At 41.3% G+C, this 27769-nt stretch overlaps 1 long non-coding RNA gene across 1 annotated transcript in view; it reads left to right on the forward strand.

Annotated features, from left to right (window-relative positions):
* The first annotated feature begins 4208 nt into the window (after positions 1–4208).
* LOC142073460 (uncharacterized) overlaps positions 4209–27769 on the forward strand; it is a 60005-nt gene continuing 36444 nt past the window's right edge. The window contains exon 1 of the long non-coding RNA XR_012670363.1: positions 4209–4306. This is a non-coding gene — a long non-coding RNA (uncharacterized LOC142073460). The remainder of the gene's footprint in view (positions 4307–27769) is intronic.

Genomic DNA, 27769 nt, shown 5'->3' on the forward strand with positions numbered 1-27769 from the left:
TATTGCAGTAGTACCTAGGAGCCCAAGCCATGGACCCCCATTGTGCTAGGTGCTGTACAAACCCAGAACAAAAAGGCAGTCCCTGCCCACAAGAGTTTACATCATTGAAAGTCAATGGGAATTAGGCTCCTAAATCACTTAGGGTCAGATTTTTTAAAGGGATTTAGGTACCTCACTCATTGAAATCAGGAGGAGTTAGGTGTCTAAATACCTTTACAAATCTGGCCCTGAGGCACTTTTGAATATTTTACCTCCTGTATTTTTTTAAAAAAATGTTTCACATTTTGCAATTCTGGTGCAGTTTTACTGCAAAGGGCCATTTTTAACTGAGAGTGTCCTTCAGAACACAGCCTTGTTTATCTTAATCAGTGCTAAAATATTCATTAAAGACAGCATTCTGCTGTGTACTATGCAAAGAAACGTTGTGCTAAGTGTTGCCTGCATTGTGTCTGACATATGGATGTATAGAGATTCTTGGCTGATTTTTCTAAGCCAAACCAAAATCTGTATTTGACAAAAATGGATCTTTTAGTTAAGCCAGGGCTCTCTGGATAATTTATTTTTATGGGGATTCTTGGCCACAGACATTTCTGGTTCTTTCCAGAATTCTTCACTGATCATTATTGTGGATCCATTAATCCAAACATAAAATGTAAAAAGTAACTAGAGCCAGGGAGGGTTGTAGTAAGTGTTGCCACTGGTCGCTGTTATAGCACATCCCTTTGTTGAATTTTTTTGTAAGGAGGACACCTACTAATGGGGTCCTGTGATAGGACCTCATAGCAGAAATCAACAGCCCTAAGGTAGTATGCATTTCAACATGCCACTTTGAGGAGATGTAATTCTGCTGCTGTTGACCCATCTTTCATTAAAATTAATGAAAACTATGTGACCAAATCCACTGTGATGCTTTGAAATTCTCAGTCTAGAAAAAAATGTTGGAATGCAAAGGCAGGGCTAAGATCCTTTCCTGAAGTCTGCCCCAGTTTCCGAACACCGTCACGTCCTTCCTTTGAACCCCTCAGCTCACAAATGCCTTGTCTACATTGTCCCAGAGCTGTTTGTTTTGTTTTTGTTTTTAAAGTCTACCCTGGCATAAGATCTGCATGAAACTTCAGGTAGGCTGGTTTAGTTTTCGTGGCAGGAACTGAATAGCTGAGAGGATAAGCTGATATTCACAAATTAGTTTGGTGGGGTGGGAATGCATTTGGTTTATAAAGGAAAGCTAACTTCAGTTTTAACTGTGGAGTGAATAAGTCTCTTTGCATAATCTACATAGCTGATTGTACAAGAGAGAAGAAAAGAGTAATGGTTTTACAATTTATGGCATTATCACTAACTAATCTCTAGAAAAGGAATAAAAAGAGATCACTAGATATAACGTAAGTCCATTTAAATCAAAACATTGGTTTTCCCTCGGAATTATTCCATTCCAGTTCACTGGCTTGAGTCCTTTATTCTTCTAATATAGAATCAGTTATCAATAGCATCATTGAGATGAAACAACGATATCATTCAAGCTCTCTTTTTTATTCATCAGGCAACATGAGCAAATACTTTTGCTTTTTGTCACAATCTTATACAGAGCTACGTTCAACTGAGTGCTCTCCTACTTCCCCAGCAGCTACAGCTCAATGTGAAGGTTTTAAATAATGGCAAGTAGTAAAATATGATAGTTAAGCAAATTCAAGTGGAAATAATGTGAAAAATATTTTTTGGAGTAGACACAGATCTTTCTTCTAATTTCACCTGCATAAAAAATGCTGCATAAAAATGTTCCTTTTATAGTTCATATCAACAAAAGGCCCTGAAGCAAAATTTCATATCTCGGTCACCTAATCCACCTGTGAATATTTTTTATTAAACAAAATAATCCTTTTTTACATTGCTGTTATGCAGGACATTTAAACATACTTGAAGGTATTTAGTTTTCACTGTGGTGAAGCTAGCTCATGAAATAATCTGAAAGTTATCTAGAAAGAGTAATCGAAAAGCCTGACCTGCAAAGTTAGCTCAGCGTTAGCACGCTGTAGACTGACAAGTGTTTTCTGATATGATAGGTGTGTATGTGTATGAATATTGAGAGGAAGAATGGATGAGCCTCTTCACCACAATTCTGTGGCTGGCTCTGCATCTTAAATTATTTTCCTGTTATGAGAAACAGTAATGAGACTATTGGAAAAGTTCAAGTGACTCGTATATACTCTAACTTGACGTTTGATTATTTAAAATTTCTGAAGGGATTGGATTGATTGGTAAAGGAATATAAAGCTTTTGAGCCAGATTCAGATCTCATTTTTATCTGTCTTCTGTACTTATATGGCCCCTATTCCCACAATATGTGACCACCTCACTGTCTTTATTTATTCTTACAATCCCCTACAAAATAGGGAAGTACTATTATCCCCATTTTACAGATGAGGTAACTATGCCCAAATTCCCACAGTGAGTCAATGGCAGGCTTGGGATAAGAATCCATATTTCTTGTCACCAATGCCCTAGCCACTGGGTCAGGTTGCTAAAGTCTATTTAAAAATGTTCTTTACTGCTTCACTGCTGCTGAATTACCATGCATGCGTATATACTCAATTGATTTTAATGGCATGCCCATCTAAAAAACAGCATCACTAAAGGGGGCAAGGAGTCCATAAGCACTGGGGTCATTTCATGCCCTGAAAGTGCTGTTTAAAATGAGAAGTATGGCTGTGCCAGATTAGAGGATAGTTGTACAACGCTTCCCATAAATCAGAGAGCAAAGATGAATAGCCGTGATTTATATGCTGCATTATTATGCACGTGATGTTTTTGCTGGAGAGAGTGGTCAGAATGGGTTATATGACCAAAAAATACATTCTGCACTGGCTTGATAAAAGCCTTAGGATGCCTTCTCCCCTCATGGCTGGTTGAGATTGGAATGGCTGTGGTGGTAAAAAGCTGATTTACTGGCAGGGTGCTGATCACATGGATCTTTTTGCACCTCTGGTGGTTAGCTCAATGACAGACAATAACAGTGACTCCAGAGGCACCTTTTTAATCTCTGAAAAATGGACCAGAAATAGATATGGCTAAGTTACACCAGGGCAAATCCAGAGTAACTTCGCTGAAGTTAATGGAGTTACCCTGAATTTACCCCAGTGTAAATAAAAGCAGAATTTGACCTGAATATTTGGGACTCAGTCACAGCAAACCCATCTGTAACTTAAGACCTACATTTCCTGACTATTTTTGAATAAGCTCATCTGAAACAGAGTTCTGACAATGCTAGCTAATGAAATGTTACAAGTAATGGAGATTGCAAACCTAAGCTTATTTTCTAAAAATGAAAACGTATACCTAGGCTATTAAACACAAACCTGCCACCTTCAAAGAAGGTGTCTGATATACACTGCTGTACCATCTCTGACCAGATAGTGTGTATTGGCCCAGTCAGGTGCTCTGAATTGCCCTGGAGCTGAGATCTGGTTAACTTTTCAACCCCAGTCTCCTGCTCTCCAAGTTGGCAAGCTCTCAGTGTGCGGCGGAGAGGATGTGTTCATCATCACAGTGGAGAGACTGCCTAGCTTTGCTCATCAGACTTTCTGCCTGGTGATTAAAGAACATTTTAAAGGTTTGGGAGTTACTTCTCAGGAATGGTATGGGGAATGGTGCTTGCAACAAATAGGCAGAAAGGTGTGAAGCAGGGGGGCAATGATGGATGGAGATCACCAAGAGATGCTGAATGTCGTGGGAGAAGTGGAACTGCAGAAAATAGGACCAGGTTTCAGGAGGGATATGTACTGGTGTTAGACTAGAGATTCAGAAATGAAAGACTTAAGCTGTAGTGTAGACATAGCTTATGTCAGCATAGTTTAGATCACTCTGGGATGTGAATAAACAGCTCCCTGAGCGACATAAGTTACACTGACATATGTGCGCGCTCATGTGCACAGAGCTACGTTGATGGGAGAGCTTCTCCTGCCGACAAAGCTTCTGCTTTTCGCAGAGGTGGTTTTAACTATGCCAACAGAAGAGCTCTCTCCTGTCCCCACAGAGCGTTTTCACCCGACGCACTGCACCGGAGCAGCGACGTGGGTACAGCTGCTCCGCTGCAGTGCTATACATGTAAACATGCCCTTAGAGTTGCTCTTGGGTGTGGCTTGGAGATAAACAGCAGTCTCAGCTTGCAACACTGGCCTGCCAATATGTTTAATAAAGGTCTTTGCCTTTAACAAAACTGCCTGCTTCTGCATCGCCCATTGTTAATGAAAAAACCGAGGAGAGGAGCTTCCAGATGTAGTTACCTGGGCTTAGTCCTGGTCGTTTATAGGTAAATACAATTACCACTGACTCCCAAAGAGGTATTTTCTTTTCTTGTTTCTGACTCACCACAGCTGTGCTGGGGCTGGTTACCTCATTAATATCTCTAGGAGAAAACAATAGCTTGATCTACTATAGCTTTGAAAAATCTATAGCTTTTCATGCTGCTCCACTTTGCCTGGAGCAGCCCTTTTATTGAGAGACTTGACTGAGAAGCATGAGGCTGCTAAGCAAATCCCTCAATAAAAGTTGCTTATTATGGCTAGCCTTCCACTGCTAATCTCATCTGTGTTGTCTACTGCTTGACTGCCTGACTTTAAACTCCCAGCAATTAGTAATTTACAATAAAGAAAAGCTGAAATTAACAAGATGTGTGCTCAGCAGCACATGTATTTTAAGACTCATTTGCTACATCACCTCCTCTCACTTCCCCTTTTTATTGCGTAATTTAAACTGTAAGCTCGTTGGACCAGGGGTCTTGTTATCTTGTGTGTGCAAAGGAACATACACAGCTAGTTCTTGTCCAAGGCAAGCATTTTTCTGTTGGTTTAATTTTACTTTGTGCAATGAAAAGGTGATTGTAATTTTGGGTGTTTAAAGGCAGATTCTGACCTAGATTTTTAAAAAATTACAAAATACTACTTAATATAAATAAAATAACACCCCCCTTTCTAATATTTGTACCCAAAGAGGCATCAACTCTCTTTATTTCCTAAACACAGCATTTGAAACAGACAGATGAGTCAATAGCCCTCAGAAGAGCAGTTTCTTAAGGCTCTCTAATATGGCTGGATGACCTTTTTCCTTTCTTTTCTATCAGAGCTCTGTTATGAAGTAGAAATGCCATCTGAGCTTACATTTAGTTGAGATCAACTCTTCCGTTGGACCTCAGTTAAAAGTTCATGAATTATGCAATCAAAGTTTTAGATTCTTTTAATCAGCTCTCTGAAAGATGATGGGTTTCTTCTGATGAACAACAATCGTATTTACAACCTGCCTGCTTCTAGTGAGGAACATAAAATATCGCATCTACACAAACCATTTTAACTAGTAGCAGGAACTGAGGCTTTTCATGAACCTCATCTGCTTTGTAATTATGCTAAAGAAAGTGCAGCTGGTCTGAGTTTCAGGTACACCAGTGAAGACTAGATTTAAAATGTCCAATATAGGGTCCAAGATGGAGGAAAGTTTTTTGAGGGGAATGATGGGGGCTTTGGAGTGTTTGCTGATATCCTATCCCACTGGTTCACACCACTTGGCTTCCTGTATCACCATAATCCTCCCCCGATCAAGAGAGGCTGGCTAAGATTCACTCTGTAGCCTGTTAGACCAATCAGAGGGGTCACTGTGGAGTGAGTCAAGACTCCTTCCCACCATACCAGGGGCTTTGCAGGTTGCTTCCACTGTCTCCTTAACTCTTGCCAGCCTGGGTTACAACAGACCAGAGTGGCTAATTGAACACAGGTTTCTTATGTCACAGAGTCCAGAGCATTAACTAAACACTGGGCCACTCGGCTGACCTGATGGGAAAGGTTTTTTTCCTGCCTCCCAGAGATTTCTACTAAAAATCCCCAGTAGCATTATTAATGCCATTGACGTGCAAGCCTGGAGCTTTCAAGAAAGGTGATAAGATTTGAGAGAAGTGAAAATTAAATCCTTACCTCTTTGGCAATGAAAAAAGAGGAGTAATTTTTTTTACTCAAAAGCATGGTCTACTATGCACAGTGTACATACAGATGGCCTCTAAAGTACCAGGGTGTTTTCAAGCTCCAGTATATACCTGGAGTTTAGGCTGGTTTCCAGAAGAAGTTCCAGAAGAGGAATGATAAAGGGTGAACATAGTGGCAATCTATAAAAAGGGGAAGAAGGACAGCCTGGAGAATTACAGACCAGTCAGTTTAACTTCAGTACCTGGAAAGATAATAGAGCAAATAATTAAGCAATCAATTTGCAGACACTTAGAAGATAATAAGGTGATAAGTAACAGTCAGGATGGATTTGTCAGGAACAAATCATGTCAAACCAACCTAGTAGCTTTCTTTGGCAGGGTAAAAAGCCTTGTGGATGGGGGAGAAGCGGTAGACGTGGAATATCTTGACTTTAGTAAGGCTTTTGATACAGTCTTGCCTGTCCTTCTCATGAACCAACTAGGGAAATATAACCTAGATGGAGCTACTGTAAGGTGGGTGCGTAACTGGTTGGAAAGCCATTCCCAAAGAGTTGTCATCAGTGGTTCACAGTCATGTTGGAAGGGCATATCAAGTGAGGTCCTGCAGGGATCAGTTCTGGGTCTAGTTCTGTTCAATATTTTTATCAATGATTTAAATAAAGGCATACAGAGTAGTCTTATAACGTTTGCATACAATACCAAGCTGGGAGGGGTTATAAATGTTTTGGAGGATAGGATTAAAATTCAAAATGATCTGGACAAAGTGGAGAAATGGTCTGACGTAAATAGGATGAAATTCAATAAGGACACATGCAAAGTACTCCATTTAGGAAGGCACAGTCAGTTGCACACATACAAAATGGGAAATGACTGCCTAGGAAAAAGTACTGAGGAAATGGATATGGGAGGCCATAGTGGATCACATGCTAAATGTGAATCAACAGTGTAGCACTGTTGCAAAAAAAGCAAACATCATTCTGGGCTGTATTAGCAGGAGTGTTGTAAGCAAGACGCAAGAAGTAATTCTTCCGCTCTACTCCATGCTAATTATGCCTCAACTGAAGTATGGTGTTCAATTCTGGGCACCACATTTCAGGAAAGATGTGGACAAATTGGAGAAAGTCCAGAGTAAAGCAACAAAAATGATTGAAGGTCTAGAAAACAAGACCTATGAGAGAAGATTGAAAAAATTGGAGTTGTTTAGTCTGGAGAAGAGAAGACTGAAGCGGGACTGGTAACAGTTTTCAAGTATGTAAAAGATTGTTACAAGAAGGAGGGAGAAAAATTGTTCTTTTAACCTCTGAGGATAGGACCAGAAGCAATGGGGTGAAATTGCAGCAAGCTCAGTTTAGGTTGGACGTTAGGAAAAACTTCCTTAATGTCAGGATAGTTAGCACTAGGGAGGTTGTGGAATTTCCATCATTAGAGATTTTTAGGTTAGACAAACACCCATCAGGGATGGTCTAGATAATACTTAGTCCGGCCTTGAGTGCAGGGGACTGGACTAGATGACTCCTCAAGGACCCTTCCTGTCCTATGATTCAGCAGTGCTAATGGTCAGGCAATACTTTACGTCTCCCAGTACTCAAAAGTAAGCCCGCTGGTGGTACAGCTGGCTCAATAAGTCCTTAAAATTGAGTTGACTGTGAATAGTTCATGCTTTATCACAATGCCACCCCCTTGCTTAGTGTTATCAGAGATGCCAAGGGCTGAGATGGCGTGAATACCAAACTCCCTTTTTACTCCTAGGCATGGCTGAGGCAACATGTACCTGTATTGTGGGCATACTGAGGACTTTGGTCTCCAGAGTTGTCAATCCCAGTACTTTTACTGAAAATAAAAACAAAAAGTCTCTGTAGGCTTGTCATAAATATAAAGGGAAGGGTAAACCCCTTTAAAATCCTTCCTGGCCAGAGGAAAAATCCTCTCACCTGTAAAGGGTTAAGAAGCTAAAGGTAACCTCACTGGCACCTGACCAAAATGACCAATGAGGAGACAAGATACTTTCAAAAGCTGGGAGGAGGGAGAGAAACAAAGGGTCTGTCGGTATGCTGCTTTTGCTGGGGATAGCACAGAAATGGAGTCTTAGAACTTTTAGTAAGTAATCTAGCTAGGTATGTGTTAGATTATGATTTCTTTAAATGGCTGAGAAAAGAACTGTGCTGAATAGAATGACTATTCCGGTCTTTGTGTCTTTTTTGTAACTTAAGGTTTTGCCTAGAGGGATCCTCTATGTTTTGAATCTAATTACCCTGTAAGGTATCTATCATCCTGATTTTACAGAGGTGATTCCTTTACTTCTATTTACTTCTATTTCTATTAAAAGTCTTCTTGTAAGAAAACTGAATACTTTTTCATTGTTCTCAGATCCAAGGGTTTGGGTCTGTGGTCACCTATGCTAATTGGTGAGGATTTTTACCAAACCTTTCGCAGGAAGTGGGGTGCAAGGGTTGGGAGGATTTTGGGGGGAAACACGTGTCCAAACTACGTTTCCCAGTAAACCCAGTTAGAGTTTGGTGGTGGCAGTGGATATTCCAAGGGCAAAGGGTAAAATTAATTTGTACCTTGGGGAAGTTTTAACCTAAGCTGATAAAAGTAAGCTTAGGAGGTTTTCATGTACCCTAGAGTTCAGAGTGGGGGAGGAACCTTGACAAGGCTACACTTCAAAGCGCCTTGTGCATATTGCTGCTGGTGGTTGTGAGTGTATGGATCAGGAGGGGAATCTGCATGGCTCTTGGTTACTCCCTCAGTATTGTATTTTCCATCTGCAGACTGCTCATTCTAAAGGACCAGCAAAGGCGGTGACAAAATAAGCTGTCACTTTCAATAAAAGTTTCCTTTCCCATTCAGTTCAGCTCCTCTTTCACAGTTTAAATCGCTCGCTAGTTTGCAGGTGTAGCGGTGAGTAGTCCCTGCAGCCTCACAATACATCTGTCAAACAAAAAAAACTTGCACAAATTGACGTGACAGTGCCCTCTGCAGGTACTCTGGCCTCGTGGGCACACCAAGCCGGGTAGTCTGAGAAGCTCTAGACTCACTGGACATAAGGAGCCCCCTGTGGCTGTTTCCGTATGACTCTGCTGGTCGACAGGTGGTTTATTTCTAGCTACGGCCTCACAATTGCTATCTCCAGCCAGGTCCCTCCCGCCACTGCCCCCTTTGTCGCTCTGTGTGTAATTCCCACCCACCTTGCCCCACCCTTACATTCTACCTCTCTATTACACATATTCAGTGCTATAATAGAGATGCTTACACACACTAAAGGATTTGGACACTCCCCCTCCCCAATTTTGCATTTCAATGTTGTGGATCTGAATTTTGCAGTGTTGGCCCATCACTAGCCTATGAAACCTATTCCTGGTTTGGGGCTTCAAATATTTTCTGATTCTGCTTAACTCCAAACCGTGCACCTGATCCTTTGGGTCACCAGGTCCAGAGGTTGATTATATGAGTGTTACTCATTTGATCCCTAGAAGATATAAGCTTGAATCAGCCCTCTTGCCTTCCAAGGTAGAAAATACTGTGTGTGTATGGGACAGCAAGGTTCAGGATGCTGGCCCAGGAACCAGGAGAAAGAGCTGCAATTCATTGAAGTTGCTGGAGCCATAATTTATATCAGCTTAGGATCTGCCGCATGGGTTCTAGCCTGGCTCTTCTAAATGAACATTAAAGCTTTCATGGTATAAGATAGGGGATTTGCCCATTGGTGTTTTCATCAAAATACACTTTCTCCTCAATGTTGTGTAGGTCCTTTGATCTTGTTGCTTGCTGCCCTCCATCCCAGAGGTGGCTGCATTTCAGTTGTGCTGGGAATATATAATTGTAGAGTGCTTTGGATGCCTTCGATAGGAAAGACATGATAGACATATAATTGACATTACTGAGACAGGGGACTTTGTGAATAGATTTTCTCCCAATAAATGTTCAGCTGCAGGTATTCCCATGGTACAGTGATGTATGCGGCAGTGCATCATGAAGGGAAAATATACTCCAGCTTTCTATTTCAGTGACTTTGAAATAGCGGTGTAGAATATATTCACAAATACCTCTGGGGGATGCATGCATGGGGCTATGGATGCAACTGCCTTTTAGTGTTAATGGGAAGCCGGTGTGTCAATCCCTGCACAATGAGATGAGATTATACCACCTTCTTTCTTTGCCCCAATTTGCCCCTTCATTCAAGTTATAGCCTTAATGCCCCTTCCATTCTGCATGTCCCTCCCTCTGCATGTTTAAATTGGAAATGGAACATCCCTGATGTAGATGAATTCTGGCAGCAAGGACAACAGGAAATGTATGTATGCTACTATCTTAGTGGTATCTACCGGTGGCTTCTGCGTTTGTCAAATTAATATAAAAATCTATCAGAGGTAGCATTCCCTTGTGAGGAATAAGCCACAAACATTGCTATATGGCTAAACTTTTGGGCAGCTCATGGGCTCAACTGGCTTTAGTTTTGCGGGTTTAACCTTTAATTTAGCTATTTGGACATAAAGAGATTGTTTTCTGACATCCCTGGTAATCTTTTTATCACAGTCTTTTCCCACGCAATCCTTACTCTGCTTTTATGAGTCTTGGAGTGACTGTGCTCATTTTAAGTAACCCCTCCGTTCTTTGGTACCACTTTGTGTTCTGGCACAGTGCAAATGTTGTTAGGTCAGTTTATGTTTAGTCAACATCTCAGGCACACCATTTCCTACCCATTACAAATAGTGGTCATGAAACGTACTCTAATCAGGATACGCCCTTTCAACGACCACTTTCCCATATTTTTTGAGTAGTAAGATGTGCAAGATAGAGCTTGTCATCACAACATAGGGCCAAATGCTTCAACTCAGTGGAGTTACAGCCACTGGTGATCTGGCCCATCATTCTATAGCGTTTATTTGTTGTGTGGTGTTTTGTTTTAATTGCTCTGTGCATTTCCCTGGGGCTGAGGGTTTATTAGTTTCATTAAGTGATTAGATCAGGAGAAGGCCCACAGGTGTTGTTGATCAGTTCTTTTCTCATGTCTCATTTTTAAAGCTTACGCTGCTGTTTCCTGCACTCTGTTAGCTCGACAGCTTTTGCAGCGAAATCAGTGGAACATTAGGTGGTGCCTGATATATTCAAAAGTATAAAAGGGGCACTCCACGAATGGGAGACATGTTGTGGCTGTAATAGTCCACCACAGCAATGCTAGGTCATTTCCTAATTAATCCAATACATTCTCCCTGTTATTCTAACATACTTTTAATTTGCTCTTTATGTGACATCTCTCTATCTGTGAAAGGCTAAATGCAGTATACCTGCAGTATAAGGCATAGATTTGTTTTTTCTGTCTCTACCATCTGACCTTTCTAATTTCCCTCAGATTTATGAGCTGAGTGTTACTTTACCGTTAGATCCCAAATCAATTAACATTGCACTGGTGCTCGCTCATTCACAATATGCATTTGTGTCATGCCAGTCTGATAAATATATGATCGTGCAAGGACTCCTATTTCCCCTCTGCATAATCATCTCAGTTACTTGTCCTCATTGTCTTCGTTGACCACCTCCTTTTATACCTTAATGCCTAAAGACTTGACTTAGTCTGCCTCACTTGCTCCATCTTCTTCCTGCTGTAATTGCATATATGTTTTGCTTTACTGTTTGTCCACAACGGGAGCATATTATCCACGTTTAGGCTCTCTTCTTCCACTGAGTCCTTTATCTCTAGTACCGTCATGCTAAATAACAGTCATTGTGGCCGTGCTGGAATCCTCTTGATTTATTTTCCATGCATGAGATATACATCTCTTTGAATTCTCCTGCTTTGGCATTAACTAGGTATATATCAAGTGTCAGGTCAGGCTCCCTAAATAATTGTCTGAGCTTGCTGTTTCTTTATTTTTCAATAAACCAATCTCCAGTCATCTTGCAAAATGCCATACTCATAGCTTGTGTTTTTCTTTATATGGCTCCAAGTCTCATTGTAAACCAAACCTACAAACTCCAGTTCCAATTGGCTTGTCTGTCAGAACTGGTGTTTATCAAAAGCTGCATTCCTCCTGTGCAAAACGTTAACCTTGATTCTGCACACTAGTGCTGTACGTTTCAAGAATCTCTTGAGCAGCTGTCCCAGTCAAAGGCAGCTGCTAAATCATATGCTGGGTAGTAGCTAACATTTTTCTCAACTGATATTATTGCAGAATTTCTCTTTGTAACACCATGTTTCCATATGGCCAGCACTATCTGCCTGTATTACATGACTTTGGAAGAATGAGAAGATGAATCTCTAGCAAAATAGTGCAGCATCCTGTCTTTTGTATTTGTTCTTGATTTTCTGGATCACTGCTGTTTTTTGTAATGTGTGGAAAGGCTGAGCCTCCAAAGGACCCCCCAAAAGGTAATATGACTTCCCTGTCCATGCTAATGGGAGATAACCCAAAGACACTAGTCAAAGCTAGATTTAGCAACCGCAGTTGAACAAATGATCTTGCTTAACTAAATGCTCAAATCCCAGGTGTCTGCACTGTAGCAATGGCCCCAATACCACCACTGTCTTTAATTAATACAACTATGTAACACTGAATATCAGCCAAACGCTGTGCAGCCGCCTATTCTTAATTAGCAGTAATATTTTCCACCACTGTTAAATGGTGGCAGTTTAGAAATCATAGAATCACAGAATATCCGGGTTGGAAGGGACCTTAGGAGGTCATCTAGTCCAACCCCCTGCTCAAAGCAGGACCAATCCCCAACTAAATCATCCCAGCCAGGGCTTTGTCAAGCCTGACCTGAAAAACCTTGAAGGAAGGAGATTCCACCACCTCCCTAGGTAATGATGGGCCACATCTGCCAGGTCTACCCTCCCCAGCTGGGACATGCTGGAGTCAGAGTGATATAGCATCTGTTCACAGCACTTGCTTTCTAAAACAATAGCCAACTTCTATATTATAAATACCTCAGAACTTTTGGTCACAGTTCAGAGTCCAAAACTGGACCTTTTAAAAGAACCTAATAACCCCCTCAAAAAACAAATAAAAACATTAGCTAGAAAACAATGCTACTGGATTATTAGCAAACGGGGGCCCGAGGCAGAAAGTTCAAACTGCATTGAAACTCCCTCAAAGTTTGGGAATGTTTGGATCCATGGGGATGGTTTGGCAATTTAGAGGGATATGGGCCAATCACTACCAGGGCTGGGATGGTGAAAAGGGTTTAAGGAAATAGGAGCCTACCCCCCTCATTGACTCTTTTAAACTCCTTTAAAAATCTCTACATACATTCAGATCCAGGTTTGAGTTCATGTCTAACATGGACGTTTTTAATCTTCGACTGATCATGGGAGTTAATGAAGCAGTACTTCTGATTAGATTTGGTTGAAAGTGAATGGTTTTCTGTCAAAAAACACTGAATGGAAGCAATTGAAACGTTTCATGGGAATTTATTTATTTTGTTGGAATTTTCAGAAGAAATTATTGAAATGTTCCATTGCAATATGGTTTATTTCAAAATTTTATCATTTAAACTTGTATATTATATTAAAATATATAAAAGTCAAAGCAATAAAGTGAAAATAAAATGAATTGACCTTATTGAAAAAAAATTTAGATGCTTTCATTCTCAGAAAAATTCCAAGATTTTTGACTTTGAGATGAAATCAAATTCAAAATCTTGAAATTCCTTGTGGGACAGAAATTCTCTTATCCACCCAGCTCTACTTCCCATGTTGGTGGCTGTACTGTTTTCTGCACAGTGCTGAATAACATGATGGGTATGTCCAGATGTGGTGGTTCAATCTTAAAGAGAATATCGGTCTCTGCAGGACACAGGTTGTTTTCACAGGTGTAACCTTGGAGCCCCACTTTCTGTAGCCTGATTGTTTTTTCACTGCTCAGGTTGGGAGGCTGTTACAGGCTGAGAAACGTAGAAATGTTGTGCTAGCAGGGCTTTGGCTGGGTCGGTCAAAACCAGAAAGGTCATTTGGGGTTGGGGTGGATGGGGAGGAGAGAGAGCGAGAGCAGTCAGAGGAGCCATTATTTTCTGTTGAACGGGTTTCAGGATACTGGCTTCCAGGAAATGACTGGGACACTAGATTCCAGCCATAGCCTATGGCTGGCAGGTATATACTCGAAGCTTAATGAGAGGGGTCAGTCAGAACAATTTTTTTAAAGCAGTGATTCAGGACTTTATTCGGGACTTGCGGCCTCAGGCATCTCACTATTGCAAACAAAGGCCCAACTGTGACCTGACTTCTAGCAACGCTTAGTGATGGAAACCTAACAGAGAAACTTTATGTCTGCCCTATTTCAGAGGTGAAATGGAAAAAAACCTCAGAGACTCCTGCACTCTGGGGATGTTTGGATGTGAAGTGAGTTTTACTGTTGCATTAAATGGGCTGAACCAATTACTTGCATCTTAAAATCCCCAAGTTGGGGGGGAATCTGGTAGTGCGTGGCTCTCGAGTGCCACAAGATGGTAGTATTTCAGAACATTACTATTATCTCATAAAACAGGCATTGCATTAAACCCTGTGGCCATACGGATTGCTTTGCTCGTTGTCTTCCCTAACAACTGGTGCCTGGGAAAAAAGGGGCATCAGTAGAAACCAGCATAAAACAGGAAATGTGCTGAAAAGAACAAACAAACAAAGCAATTAATATCTAAGTAATGATCCAACCCAGGTGTCATAAATATAAAGGGAAGGGTAAACCCCTGAAAAATCCTCTCACCTGTAAAGGGTTAAGAAGCTAAAGGTAACCTCGCTGGCACCTGACCAAAATGACCAATGAGGAGACAAGATACTTTCAAAAGCTGGGAGGAGGGAGAGAAACAAAGGGTCTGTGTCTGTCTGGGTGATGCTTTTGCCGGGGACAGAACAGGAATGGAGTCTTAGAACTTAGTAAGTAATCTAGCTAGGTATGTGTTAGATTATGATTTCTTTAAATGGCTGAGAAAATAGCTGTGCTGAATAGAATGACTATTCCTGTCTGTGTGTCTTTTTTGTAACTTAAGGTTTTGCCTAGAGGGATGCTCTATGTTTTGAATCTAATTACCCTGTAAGGTATTCACCATCCTGATTTTACAGAGGTGATTCTTTTTTACTTCTATTAAAAGTCTTCTTGTAAGGAAACTGAATGCTTTTTCATTGTTCTAAGATCCAAGGGTTTGGGTCTGTGGTCACCTATGCAAATTGGTGAGGATTTTTACCAAACCTTCCCCAGGAAGTGGGGTGCAAGGGTTGGGAGGATTTTGGGGGGAAAGACGTTTCCAAACTACGTTTTTTCAGGAACCCAGATAAAGTTTGGTGGTGGCAGTGGAAGTCCAAGGGCAAAGGGTAAAATAGTTTGTATCTTGGGGAAGTTTTAACCTGAGCTGGTAAAAGTAAGCTGAGGAGGTTTTCATGCAGGTCCCCACATCTGTACCCTAGAGTTCAGAGTGGGGAAGGAACCTTGACACCAGGTAATGGGCAAAGCATTTTATCATCATCGTGAGCCACAGCTTCACAAACAGAAGGGCACCATAGTCCAGTGAGGAGAAGGGAATTGCCCACTGTGCAGCCATGATTTTGTTGGTACTGAGATGATCAACATCAGTGATATTGTCTCCTCCAAATCTTTGTTTCATCCAACAGTCCAGGTGCAAGTCATGGGCACTGGAAAGGGAGTGAAAGGTTCAATGGAGCTGGGCAAAATGTTTCCGTAAATGAAAAAATTAAATAACTGTTTCAATAACTTATTCCATAATTTAAAGAAAAGTAAAATGGAACACTTTGAAATAATAATAATAATAAAATACAATGTCAAAATTCGGACTGGTTAAAAATTAAATTAGTTTTTCATTTTTTGACCAGCTCTGTTATCCACCCTCAGTAACTGGGACACAGAGTGTGAGGCAGCATTATTTTAGGGCTATCTGCATGATATGGGTATGTTTAACCCTAAGCTTCAGAGGAAGTCCTCCATGCATAGATCTCGCTTTTCTCCATATGGAAGTGCTGCTTCAGGAGCACAGTCCATGGGGTTGTGGAGTCATAGGTGAAGAGAGGGCAGAGCTGTGGCTGTGAAGGGAAGCACAGAAGGATAGGAAAGACTGCTCAGGTAGTCTTCCCCCTGTGGTAAACTAGTAGGGAATCCAGTTGGACGTGAATACAGAGATAAGTTGTGGAGCTTGCTGCACTCTTTAAGGGGTTGCATGGGCAGCTGCTGGCAGAGCCCAGGATGGGTGATGTGGCCTGGAGTTTGGAATCAGGAAGCCCTGCAGAAGCAGAATGCTTTAGCATAGATGGCCCGGACCATCGTCTGATCCCCATGACCCTTGACTCCTGAAGGCTGAACCCCCTACTCATGTTCCCAGTCTTCTATTGCCACACACACAGGGAAATTATCTTTGTTCCTAGGAGTGCAGAAATGTGAAGAAAATTTCAGCAACGTTAAAGTGAAAAGAGATGGAGAGGGAGCAAATATATTCCAGACCCAGATGGCTCCAGTGGTTAAAGTGGACTGAAGCAGGAGAAGAAATCTCACTGGGTCAATCAAGGAGGAGGGGGAGCTCTGGGGGGCAGGGAGGAGGAAACACCCCCCTCCCCTTTTGTTTTTAACAGAAGAGGGGACAGCTGTGTTTTGCCCTCTTTCCCCCCCCTTGGAGAACTCTAGGGAGAATCCCGAAAGAAAAGCCTTGTTCAGTCGTGTCCTAATTTGCATGGAAGAACAACAACGAAAAGCTTCCCCCTTTGATGGCTAACTGGCAACCTCAGAATAAAGTGCTATGATAACTGCTGCGCCTAGAAATGAATCTTAGGGCAGGTCTACAAAAAGCGCCACATTGGGGCAGCTGCACTGCTGTATCCCATTGGTGTAGGAGCAGCTTCACTTAAGTGAGAGTTTCTCCTTCCTGTTGGCATGGTTAGCCCAGCTCCACAAGAGGCAGTAGCTATGTCAACAGGAGAAGCTCTCTGACAGCGAAGCACAGTCCGTACTCGGGGTTCGGTGTGGATTTTCACACCCCATGCGCCATAGTTATACTGCTATATCTGTAGTGTAGACCTGGCCTTAGTTTGTACCTTGCTATTCTTTCACACCTTGCAGTGTGTACATGTGCACTTGTGTGTGTCCTAATATCGCTTGTTTTAAAGTACTATACAAATGAATGAAAATCTATATGGCAACATGCAAGGTTTATCAGAGAAGCTGAGTGAGTCAATGAATACTGTGAATTAGTGAGTAAGCAAACATACTGAAAAGAAAGGCTGATGCAGCACACAATGGTGGGTTGGTTGTTTTGTTTTATAAATGTAGATCAATTTTAATTATTTATGTTCCAACTAGTAAATGTTGTGAGCTATGGTCTGTGAATGTGATGAAGGCTCAGTGATCTGAGATCTCAACACAGAGCTCTGCTTTTAAATCTTTGAAGAGGAGTAAGGAGAAAAGTGAATTTATGTATGCAAATTATAGGGCACCTACCTTAACAACATCTGAATTAGCAATGTTCTACTGGGCATGAAAATTAGCCACCATATTATATTTCTAATGCATGGACATTGTACTACACAACACTGTGTCAAGTATGTTGGGGGTTTACATTTTCCTTTTTTGTTTCTTAATTACTATTCTTAGCACTGACATTGACAATGAAAATAACCCTTGATCGTGTAACTCACCATAAGGATACCTTAGAGGGGCTTATCTAATAAGATTAGATAATAATTACATCAAACTTTTACAAATAATTATGTAATTCAATTATGATGCCACTCAGGGAACAAGGACAATAGAACTCAGCTGAGTATGTGATGTTATATATTTGCTTGCTCTATATGATTTTTTGGCCTGTTGGCTTTTGCACCCCCTCTGTTCTCAGCCCCTGGCATAAGGGGCATTCCCAGGAGAAAAGGGGGTATGGCTAGTGTGCTCCTGAGTCTACACTATTAGCCAGGATACACAGGAATGGTGTCCCTAGCCTCTGTTTGCCAGAAGCTGGGAATGAGTGACAGAGGATGGATCACTTGATGATTACCTGTTCTGTTCATTCCCTCTGGGGCACCTGGCACTGGCCACTATCGGATACTGGGCTAGATGGACCTTTGGTCTGACCCAGTAGGCCATTCTTATGTTATGCACACAATCACCTTCTGCTGAAACAAGTCATTATAGTTGTGGGAAGCTAGATGTAAAATAGAGCAGATTTCAGGTTACTCTACTTTGTTCCAGAGACTGGCCCACTACCCGGTGGCCCTAGGGTTTGGGAAGTATAAAGTTGGCATAATGGCATCTTTGTCCCACTGCCCCCTCTGGTGTTGTGCCAAGCACACTTTGCCCAGAGGAGACAATCTGGCCCAATGTTTTAAAGCATGAAGCAACCACTCATGCTTTGCACACACTTCCTAATGCACAATAATTGCCATTAAAATATCATAGGCCTAATTAAAGTTAACCTGGTATTTGCAGCATATAGTGAATATCATGGTAACATTAATCACTTCTAAATGTCAATTGTAAAGATGTTAATGGTGACCAACATTGGTAAGTGTTGTTATCCAGGTTCCCCGGATAGAGAGCTCAGCCATGGAAAGGCTCAGTTAAGATCGCACGGCAAATCAATATCTGTACCAGGATAAAAACTCAGGAGTCTCTTGTTCTTAGCCCTATGCGCCATCCCACCTGCCTTACAGTGAGATCAAAACATGTATAATCACAAGTCATGTCCAGAGCAAGACACGACTTTCAAGGCCCTCACAGGGAGCTCATTGCAGATTCAGGGCCCAGCACAATTAGTGAATGGTGAATTAGTGCCTGTGAATGGCCCTTCGTCTGAAAATTATTCTTCCACGCTCTTTGGGGAACGTTTACAAAATCTGAACACATTAGAAACAAAAACTAGATTAATTCATGAACAATTCACCTTATGAACCAACTCTCAGCCTGAATAAACAGACTGAATTGGAATAAACACTCCGACGCACATCTGAGGAGTTGGAAAGTGCAGACGAAATGATAATCGCACTAAAATTTTAACCCCCCCCCCAAAATATAGATATGTTATGAAATTCAGAATAAACAGTTTTCTCACAAGGATTTAATGGTTGTGACTGCTGTGTATTACTAAGGCCTGATCTAAACACATTTTTTCTACCAGTATAAGATGTCATACGGCAAAACATAAAATTTCTAATAAGTTATTGGGATGTATTGGGGACACCTCTTTTTGTCTCCAAAGTGGTGGTAGTAAGTGCAGCCACCTTTTTTTATTGAGGGCAGTGAGTGCATGCTTCCCAAAGCTAGTTAAAATGCCAGAGCTCTGTATTTCCACCTCGCCGTCTCTTTTGATCTGGAACTCTGCTCCAAGATCAGCTGAACACTTGGAAAAACAGGAAGTTCTTTGTTGCAGGGGCTTTGAGCTTCCTGTTACAGTGAGCTGTATGTCTTTGAATTTGCAATTACTAATAAAGCAAATCTATATAGAAACTGTCTTGAGCTGAAAGTGCAACTTAAGCAACAAGAATCAGGACAAAAAGAAATCTATGTGCAAGTCTGATTGAAAATGGAGCTCTTAGCAAAAATAATCTGCACAGGTTATAATAGGGAGAAGAAATATCATAACTTGAGGACTCCCTGGAATTGCTGTTCATTTCAAATGATAATCTAAAGGAAGAAAGTTCCTCCAATTTCTATTTACATTACCACATCCTAGAAAGCAACTCTTAAATCCAGAATACATCTTTTTTCTTTGACTGAGCTATACAACAAATGGAATATGAGAGCTTAGAAGAAACTAATCAGATATGCAGTCCCACAATGTGAACTGAAAATGAAAAAATGAGAAGGTTTTGCTTTATTACAACAGTGTTTGGCAGAGTGAAATAATGGCTCTGCAGACATAATAGGGTTAGGAGACTAATCAACAAAAAAACTTCCTATGATGACACAATAGAGCAACTAACTCTAGACACACTCACCAATGTTAATAAATTAAGATGCAACTGAAATGGCTCCACAGTCATAAGTCTCAGGTTCCTAAATAAATATAATATATTTAATGCTAAGGTAAAAATAAATTTAAATAAAAAGGAATGAGGGATGGAAAAATGTTAGAAGACAATATTTGTTGCATGATACCCATACGGGGATTCATCAAACACTTAGAATGCATATTTGATGGGGACCACACCAAGAAAGAAATCTTTCCTGAACACTTTTTTCTGGCCTTCCAACAATGCCCAACTGTACCAAGCTCATCAAGGGAAGCAAGGCCCCCACACACCAGGACACACCAACTCAAAATGGCACCAGAACAACTGATGCAAAGCCTGCAGACTTATCTCCACTGTTATGATGATCAATATGCCCCCACAATACACCTTTCAAGATTCGTAGATCTTACACATGCTTATCACAACACGTGGTGTACCTCATCCAGTGCATCAAAAGCCCCAATAACAACTATGTGGGTGAAACCAGACAATCACTATGCTCTCAAATGAATGCACAGAAAAAAATGATAAAAGACAAAAACACCATATCACCCATAGGCAAACACTTTTCACAAAGTGATCACTCCATATATGAGCTTTCAATATGTGTCCTCAAGTAAAACCTGCACAACACTGTCAAAAGATGAACCTGGAAGCTTAAATTCATGACTCTGCTAGACACCAAAAGCCATGGACTTAACAGGGACACTGGTTTTATAGTTCATTACAACAATGTGTAACACACCGCACTGCCTGCTACCTTAATTGCCCACTTCAAACGCTTTATGCGTAACAATCTAAACCCCAAATCAGTTCAAGTGACAGCCTCCCACACCATTTCATCCCCGCCACTTTAAGAATCGGCCAGACTTTAGCTCAGACACTCTTCTTCCTTCTCCATACCAGAAGATGAGCTCTGTGCAGCTGGAAAGCTTGTACCTTCCACCAACAGAAGTTGACCCAATAAAAGCAGTGGAAGACTGGGTCATAGGCAGTCAGACCTACTCGTTGGAGTCCAAATGGTCAAAGCATGAGGCAGAACTGAAGTCAGAGACCAATGGCCAGAGCCAAAGGTTGAGACAGAGGGAGCCTGCAATCAGAGCCAAGGATCAGAACTGGATTACCTGGAGTGAGGGAAGGAAGGCCAAGCCTGGGTGTAGGACATGAGCAGGGCTTGGTCTTTATAAAGGAAATCAGTCTCATTAGCCCTCTTTCACGGTTTGGGAACCTGAGGGAACAAAGAAGTGAAGAGGTTTGCCCAAGGTCACTGAGGAGCAATACCAGCTATTGAACCCAGGTCTCCTGACTCAAAGGCCAGGGCGCTAGCCATTTGGCCATGCTGCCTTCTCATAAAATAGTGTGTTAATACTATTAGTGTGTCCAAATAGTGTTCCTATGTTTTGGAAATTCTCAATTTGCAGAATACAGAGAACAGCTGTTGTTGCTCGCTGATGTCTGTTGGATAAATTTCCTCCACTACACAAAACCCAAACAACCAGCCTATGCAGGGGAGGGACTCCCCCATGGTCTGAGCAGTGGCTTTTACTGCTGCCTTAAGGCTCAAAGTAAGCTGCATCCCACTCTTCAATGCAAATTGCAGCTCTAACTGGCGGTACTACACAGTTCAGTTCAAACACAGCACTAGATTTGTGTAGCTTAAAAATAAAACAAGTTTATTTAATTCCAAAGCAAGAGGTTTTTCAGCACGTACAAATTAAAGTCAGAAATGGTTACAAGAAAAATAAAGACAAAAATGCTCTCTAGTTACTTAAATATAACAAGCTAGACATGGTTCAAAGTAAAGTCCTTCCCATGTGGTTCTGTCAAGCTGGGTGACAAGATGGCTGGGTCAGGTTCTAGCACACACAGTCAAACGGTGGGTAGCTTTAAGTGAACACTAGATAACTTGGGGTTGCTTTGCCCCCTCTTTGAAATAGAGTCTTCTGAGGGTTATTGCTAGCTAAAGTTCATTCAAGCTGTGAGAAAGGCAACAGGGTGGCTGCTGGTGAAGGATGTGTCCTGCTGAGGATCTCTGCTAAAAATGCAAATTATTTCATTCCTGCCCCTTCCTGTCTAACTGCATGTGCATTAAACATGTGACTGTTAATCTCCTCCCCCATCAGGAGAGCGCGAGGTGAGCCTCCATCCCTTGTTAGCTTGATGGGTCTGTTTATGGGACCTGTAAATGGATTCTCATTCTCTTTCACAGTACTTTGGCAGTCACTCCCAGGTGGAAAAACTGCATTCCTTTGTCTAGGGTAGACTAACGCCTGCTTGGCTGGCCAACACATTTTAAGAATTATAATTTTAGTTTATGGCCATAATTTCACAGCAGTTGCTTGCCCCTATGTTACGTGATGATATTACTACCAGTAGTCATGAGCTTTTCACTGACACCTGCAAGATCAGGGCCACATAAAAGTTACGCTCAAGCTGAAATGCACTTAATTTCAGTTTTACTCTTATATGTGTAAGCAGTGTCAGGATGAGCTCCACCCTGACATCTGGTGGTGAGGTGTGGCAAGTTGTGGAAAAGAACTTCAGGGGCTGATCTCATTTGCATAGGCACACCCATCCCGCCTAGAATGAGGCCATAGCTGCCCAAATGGTCACTTTGGCTGCTGTGGGATCTCCAGTGTCTCTGTTATTGGGGCAGGAAGAATAAATTGTTATTACCCTGATTATGGGAACTGTGCTTGGAACTGTACTTGGCCTTTTGTTATGATGGAGGGACTCACCATCAACTAAGTAGCACTTGCTAGGCAAGGGTCATGGGTTTTAAAGCTCTGTGAATTGAGAGAGAGGCTGGGGACAGGTATTAATACTTGGTGGTATGGGCCCCTTGGTGAGGGCCTTACATGCTAATTGCACTTCCTCCTCTCTCCACTGTGGAATATCAGAGCTAATTTTGATTCTATTAGGAGTCTAGTTACAGGCTGCTGAGCTCACTTTGGGCTAATGGTGCACCAGCACTGAGGCTCCCCTACTACAAGCTGAATTCACCAAAGAGCTGAACTGACTAAGAGCTGAAATCACTGAGCATTGTGTTAAGTAGTGGGGGAGCCTGAAGATATATTGTGAAGCAGTTTGCGGGACGGCTGGAGTGCCTTGTGGACAGGCTGGTGGAGCAGTTCATAGGACGGCGGGAGCTGCTGGGGGGACACGGAGCAGTTTGTGGACCGGTTGGTGGAGGAGTTTGTGGGGCGGCTGGCGGAGCGGAGCGAAGGCCTATGGAGCAGTGGGGTGGTCAGCTTCAGATCATGTAAGGTGCTTCTTACTCCCGTCCCGTTTCCACCCAGGTTGGGAGGTAAAGCTCCGCAGATAAACTTTCGAACTCTGGGGCTGCCCTGACCAGGGACAGAGACTTTTGGGTCATTGGACTTTTGGGACTTTGGGTGATTTGGGGTTGCTGGACTCAAGAACCAAAGGGAAAGGGGCATGCCCCAATTTGCTTGGGGTGGGTTTTTTTTTTGCTCATGGATTGTGTTATGAATCCTGTTGGTGGTGTTTCCCCAACATAATGCCACATTCTTTCTCTCTGTTATTAAAAGGCTTTTTGCTACACTCAGACTATGTGCTTGCGAGAGAGGAAGTATTGCCTCTTGGAGGCGCCCAGCGGGGGTGGTATATATTTGTCCCAGGTCACTGGGTGGGGGCTCGAGCCGGTTTGCATTGTGTTATTGGAATGGATCCCCTAGATATTGAACCCGGCCCTTGTTGCTGCCAACTCTGACGGGCAGAAGGGTTACATATGCTTATTTAATAAAGAATTTGATGTAAAAATCTTTTGAACATTTTTCTTCATTGAACCAATTGACTGTCCAAATAAAGCAGGCTCTCTCTATATAATATGACAATAACTAAAATCAAATATATATTTCCGAAAGATTCAGAGACAATGCAGTCCTGCAATAGCTTTCGTGTGGGACCCAGCCTACGTGCGGAGGTCCAGCTTTCAGTGCCTCACAAGTAAACAGAACCTGAATTGCTAGCCAGTGTAGCAAAATAAATACCATCTCCTTTATAAAAATGCATCCTTCTCTTCAAATACCTCACTGAAATAACGTCCTAGCAAGATCCAGGATAGGCTTTTATAGTACACACTTCACAATCTCTGCTCTGCTCCGCTCCGTTCCCTTGTGCTCCATCACTCCTAAAACTGCAGCGTCTTCAACACAATTGTGGTGTTTTTATGTATTTATTTACCTGCAGTTAGCCTCTGTGTTCTCCACAGTTTCAGGTCACTAGATGACCAGCAGATTTGCCCAATTTATTCCACTGTGTGTGACAAGAGAGACCTGGGTCAAGCAATGAGCCATAAACTTCTTTTTCTAATTCACTGTGGTTGTAATACAGTGATCTGCACACTGCCAGTCATCCACCATATTGATGAGATTAGCTGGTAATTAAAAACTCAGCCAAGCCAGGCAGAAGGAGATGACTCAATTAGCAGAATGTCACTGAATCTAATTTACTTTGCTTATCACAGATTTATCCTCTAATGAATTAGAAAAGAAGAGCAGGACACCTTCAGAGGGAGATCTAGGAGCTTAAAGGCTTAATACTTTCTAACCCCTTTATGCTTCCTGGTTTGGTTAGCAGGAAGTGTGCTGATACTACTAATCACACAGAATGGCTCGTTACTGATAAACGTATCCTGAGATAGGGTTTGAACAGAACTGGAGACTGTCTATTGGTTCAGTTGAAAGCTGCTGTTTAGGTCAGACCTTTCTTTGTTTATAAATCTTCATCTTACCTTTCCTACTTTTTAAATTGATTGTAAGTAGGTGCTTTAGATGTAATTTTATTAGACGTTTGCTCAGTTACAGCACTTGCATCACATGATTATGAAACTGACACTCTGCAAATGAAAATATTAGGAATTTATTGGCTACTAAAAGCATGTAAGAAACATACATTTTCCACTATAATGTAAATTTTAACATATTTCTCAATTTTTTTCTATTTCATTTGTGATAATATAATTAACAATTAGAATTTATTTTAACCAAAAACCTTTTGAAGGTATGTTAAGAGAATATTTTACAGATGTACAGCTGAATGTTTATGTAAAGCAGAAACTATAAACACCATGATCTATTCTGCTTTCTTATTAGATACAGTAGCATATTAAATGTAAGTGAGGACATTATGAATCTGAGTTACAATCTAAACTGCATGACAGACCATGTGTGTTTATGGAGTCCTACTGAAGTCAATGTGACTCCACACAGTAATGGAGGATTGCACAGGTGGGCCAGATTACAGGCTCAGGGCAATAGATTGCTAGTTAATTCTCCCATTATGGACTCTGCAACACTGATGGGTACATTCTGATCTGAAATTGATAGAAATATCTCTGACTCAACAAACCATTATTGGAGCAAAAACTGTCCTCTTGTTATATTAAGTATAATATGAATAAAGTTAAGGGAAAACATGAGTCTTTTAAAGCTTCTAAAGCAGTGGCTTAGAGTCTCTCTTTCAGAGAGGCAATCCAAGATGACAGCCATAATTATGTCCACTGGACCATTTTGGAAGCTGTAAAAGCTTTGTTTGTTTGTTTGTTTGTTTTAAAGCATGCATGTGTTTTTATGGGTGTGGGAGGGGATGAAGGGGTGATAAAGAGAATGGGGGGCAAGAAAGTTGGATTTCTCAGGCTCTATCATAAAGCTGTTACCTGAGCGGTCAGAAGGCGAGGCTTGATGGTGCTGTAACAATCTCCAGAATTGACCACTTTCACTAAACAATACAGTACTTTGGGTAATGAAACTGCACCAGAGAGGAAATATATATATAGATTACTGCTCAGGGGCGGACACAAGTAGCAAGTATTTTACCGCTCTCTGGACATTGTTCTTTGATCTTTCCTTCTCAACATTTCCCCTCTATAAATTTATTTCTAGCTCGAGCAGCTCTACATTTCACAAGGAAGCAGTTCAATGAATAATATACATCTATTAGATGCGGTTCTCTCTCCCCCATCGCTGGTAAAACTGAAATAAGGTGTTTTCCAGAGATTCCAACTCTGGCAAACATGTTGCTCCAAGCTAGCTTGAAAAAAAGTTTGCAAATTCACTAAGGTTCACCCGTTAGGGTCATAATAAAAAATAAGTCCAAATTCCCTCCACTGTGTTACTGGCATGGCTGGAGCCTTGAGATACTGGGTAATATTCAGGTGATGTTACTGTCCTATGATGTCACTGAATAGGGATTTTGTGTAGATATTTTCCAAAATCATTATTCCGAGAGCTTCATAAAACTAAATTTATTTTTGAGACTTAGACAGGAGCAATAAATATTATTATTCAGATTATGTAATATCTACAATGTTCCTTCAGAACATACATGTCACAAAGCTTACCTCAAAAACTTTACAAAACTGGAGGGAGGAGATGGGAGAAATGGAGACAAAGGTTAAATACTTGCGAGGTAGGTTCATAGTAACTTCCATTCATAGAAATGGAGACTTGGTTAAAGCTTACCTGTGCTGAGGAGCTTGTCAGGACCTTTTGCTGTGATGATGATGATGATGATGACGACGACAATGATGCAGGCTACAGCTTTATATTTTGCGGTTTTTGCTTTGCTAAGTACTCCTTACTGGCCTCAGGCTGAGTTAGAGGAGTTCCCATGGGGCTGCAAACAGGTGCTTGTAACAGTTGGGGTGAATATAGTCTGACATATTGGGTAACATAGTATAATTGGGCAGGCCAAAAAAGAATTCGAAGAGCAACTAGCGAAAGACACAAAAACTAAAAGCAAAAAATAAAAAAATAAGTACATCAGAAGCAGGAAGCCTGCCAAACAATCACTGGACAATCAAGATGCTAAAGAAACACTACAGAAAGACAAGACCATTGCGGAGAAGCTAAATTAATTCTTTGCATCATTCTTCATGACGGAGGATGTGAGGGAGATTGCTACACATGAGTCATTCTTTTTCTGTGACAAATTTGAGGAACTGCCCCAGACTGAGGTTTCAATAGAGGATGCTTTGGAACAAATTGATAAATTAAACAGTAATAAGTCACCAGGACCGGATGGTATTCACCCAAGAGTTCTGGAGGAACTCAAACATGAAATTGCAGAACTACTAACTGTGGTCAGTAGCCTATTACTTAAATCAGACTCTGTACCAGATAACTGGAGGATAGCTGATGTAATGCCGATTTTTTTTAAAAGACTCCAGAGGTGATTCTGGAAATTACAGGCCAGCGAGCCTGACTTTAGTACCAGGCAAATTGTTTGAAACTATAGTAATGAACAGAATGATCAAACACACAGATAAACATGATATGTTGGGGAAGAGTCAACATAGCTTTTGTAAATTGAAATTATACCTCACCAATCTACTAGAATTCTTTGAGGGGGTCAACAAACATGTGGACATGGGTGATACAGGTAGATATTGTGTATTTGAACTTTTAGAAAGCCTTTAGCATGGTCCCTCACCAAAGGCTCTTAAGCAAAGTAAAGAGTTGGAATAAATCATCACATAAACAGTAGGGTCCTGTCCCCCCCACCCAAGGAACTGTACTGGGATTAGTACTATTCAACATATTCATAAATGATCTGGAAAAGGCAATAAACAGTGAGGTGGCAAAGTTGGCAGATGATACAAAACTACTCAAGATAGTTAAGTCCAAATTGACTGTGAAGAGTTTCACAGGGATCTCACAAACCTGGGTGACTGGGCAACAAACTGGCAGATGAAATTCAATGTTGGTAAATGCAAACTAGTGCACACTGGAAAACATAATCTCAATGATACATATGAAATGATGGGGGTCTAAATTAATTGGTACCACTCAAGAAAGATCTTGGAGTCATTGTGGTTTATTTGCTGAAAACATTTATTTGCT

This window comes from Caretta caretta, chromosome 10 (assembly GCF_965140235.1).
Source record: "Caretta caretta isolate rCarCar2 chromosome 10, rCarCar1.hap1, whole genome shotgun sequence".
In the NCBI taxonomy this organism is placed as follows: domain Eukaryota; kingdom Metazoa; phylum Chordata; order Testudines; family Cheloniidae; genus Caretta; species Caretta caretta.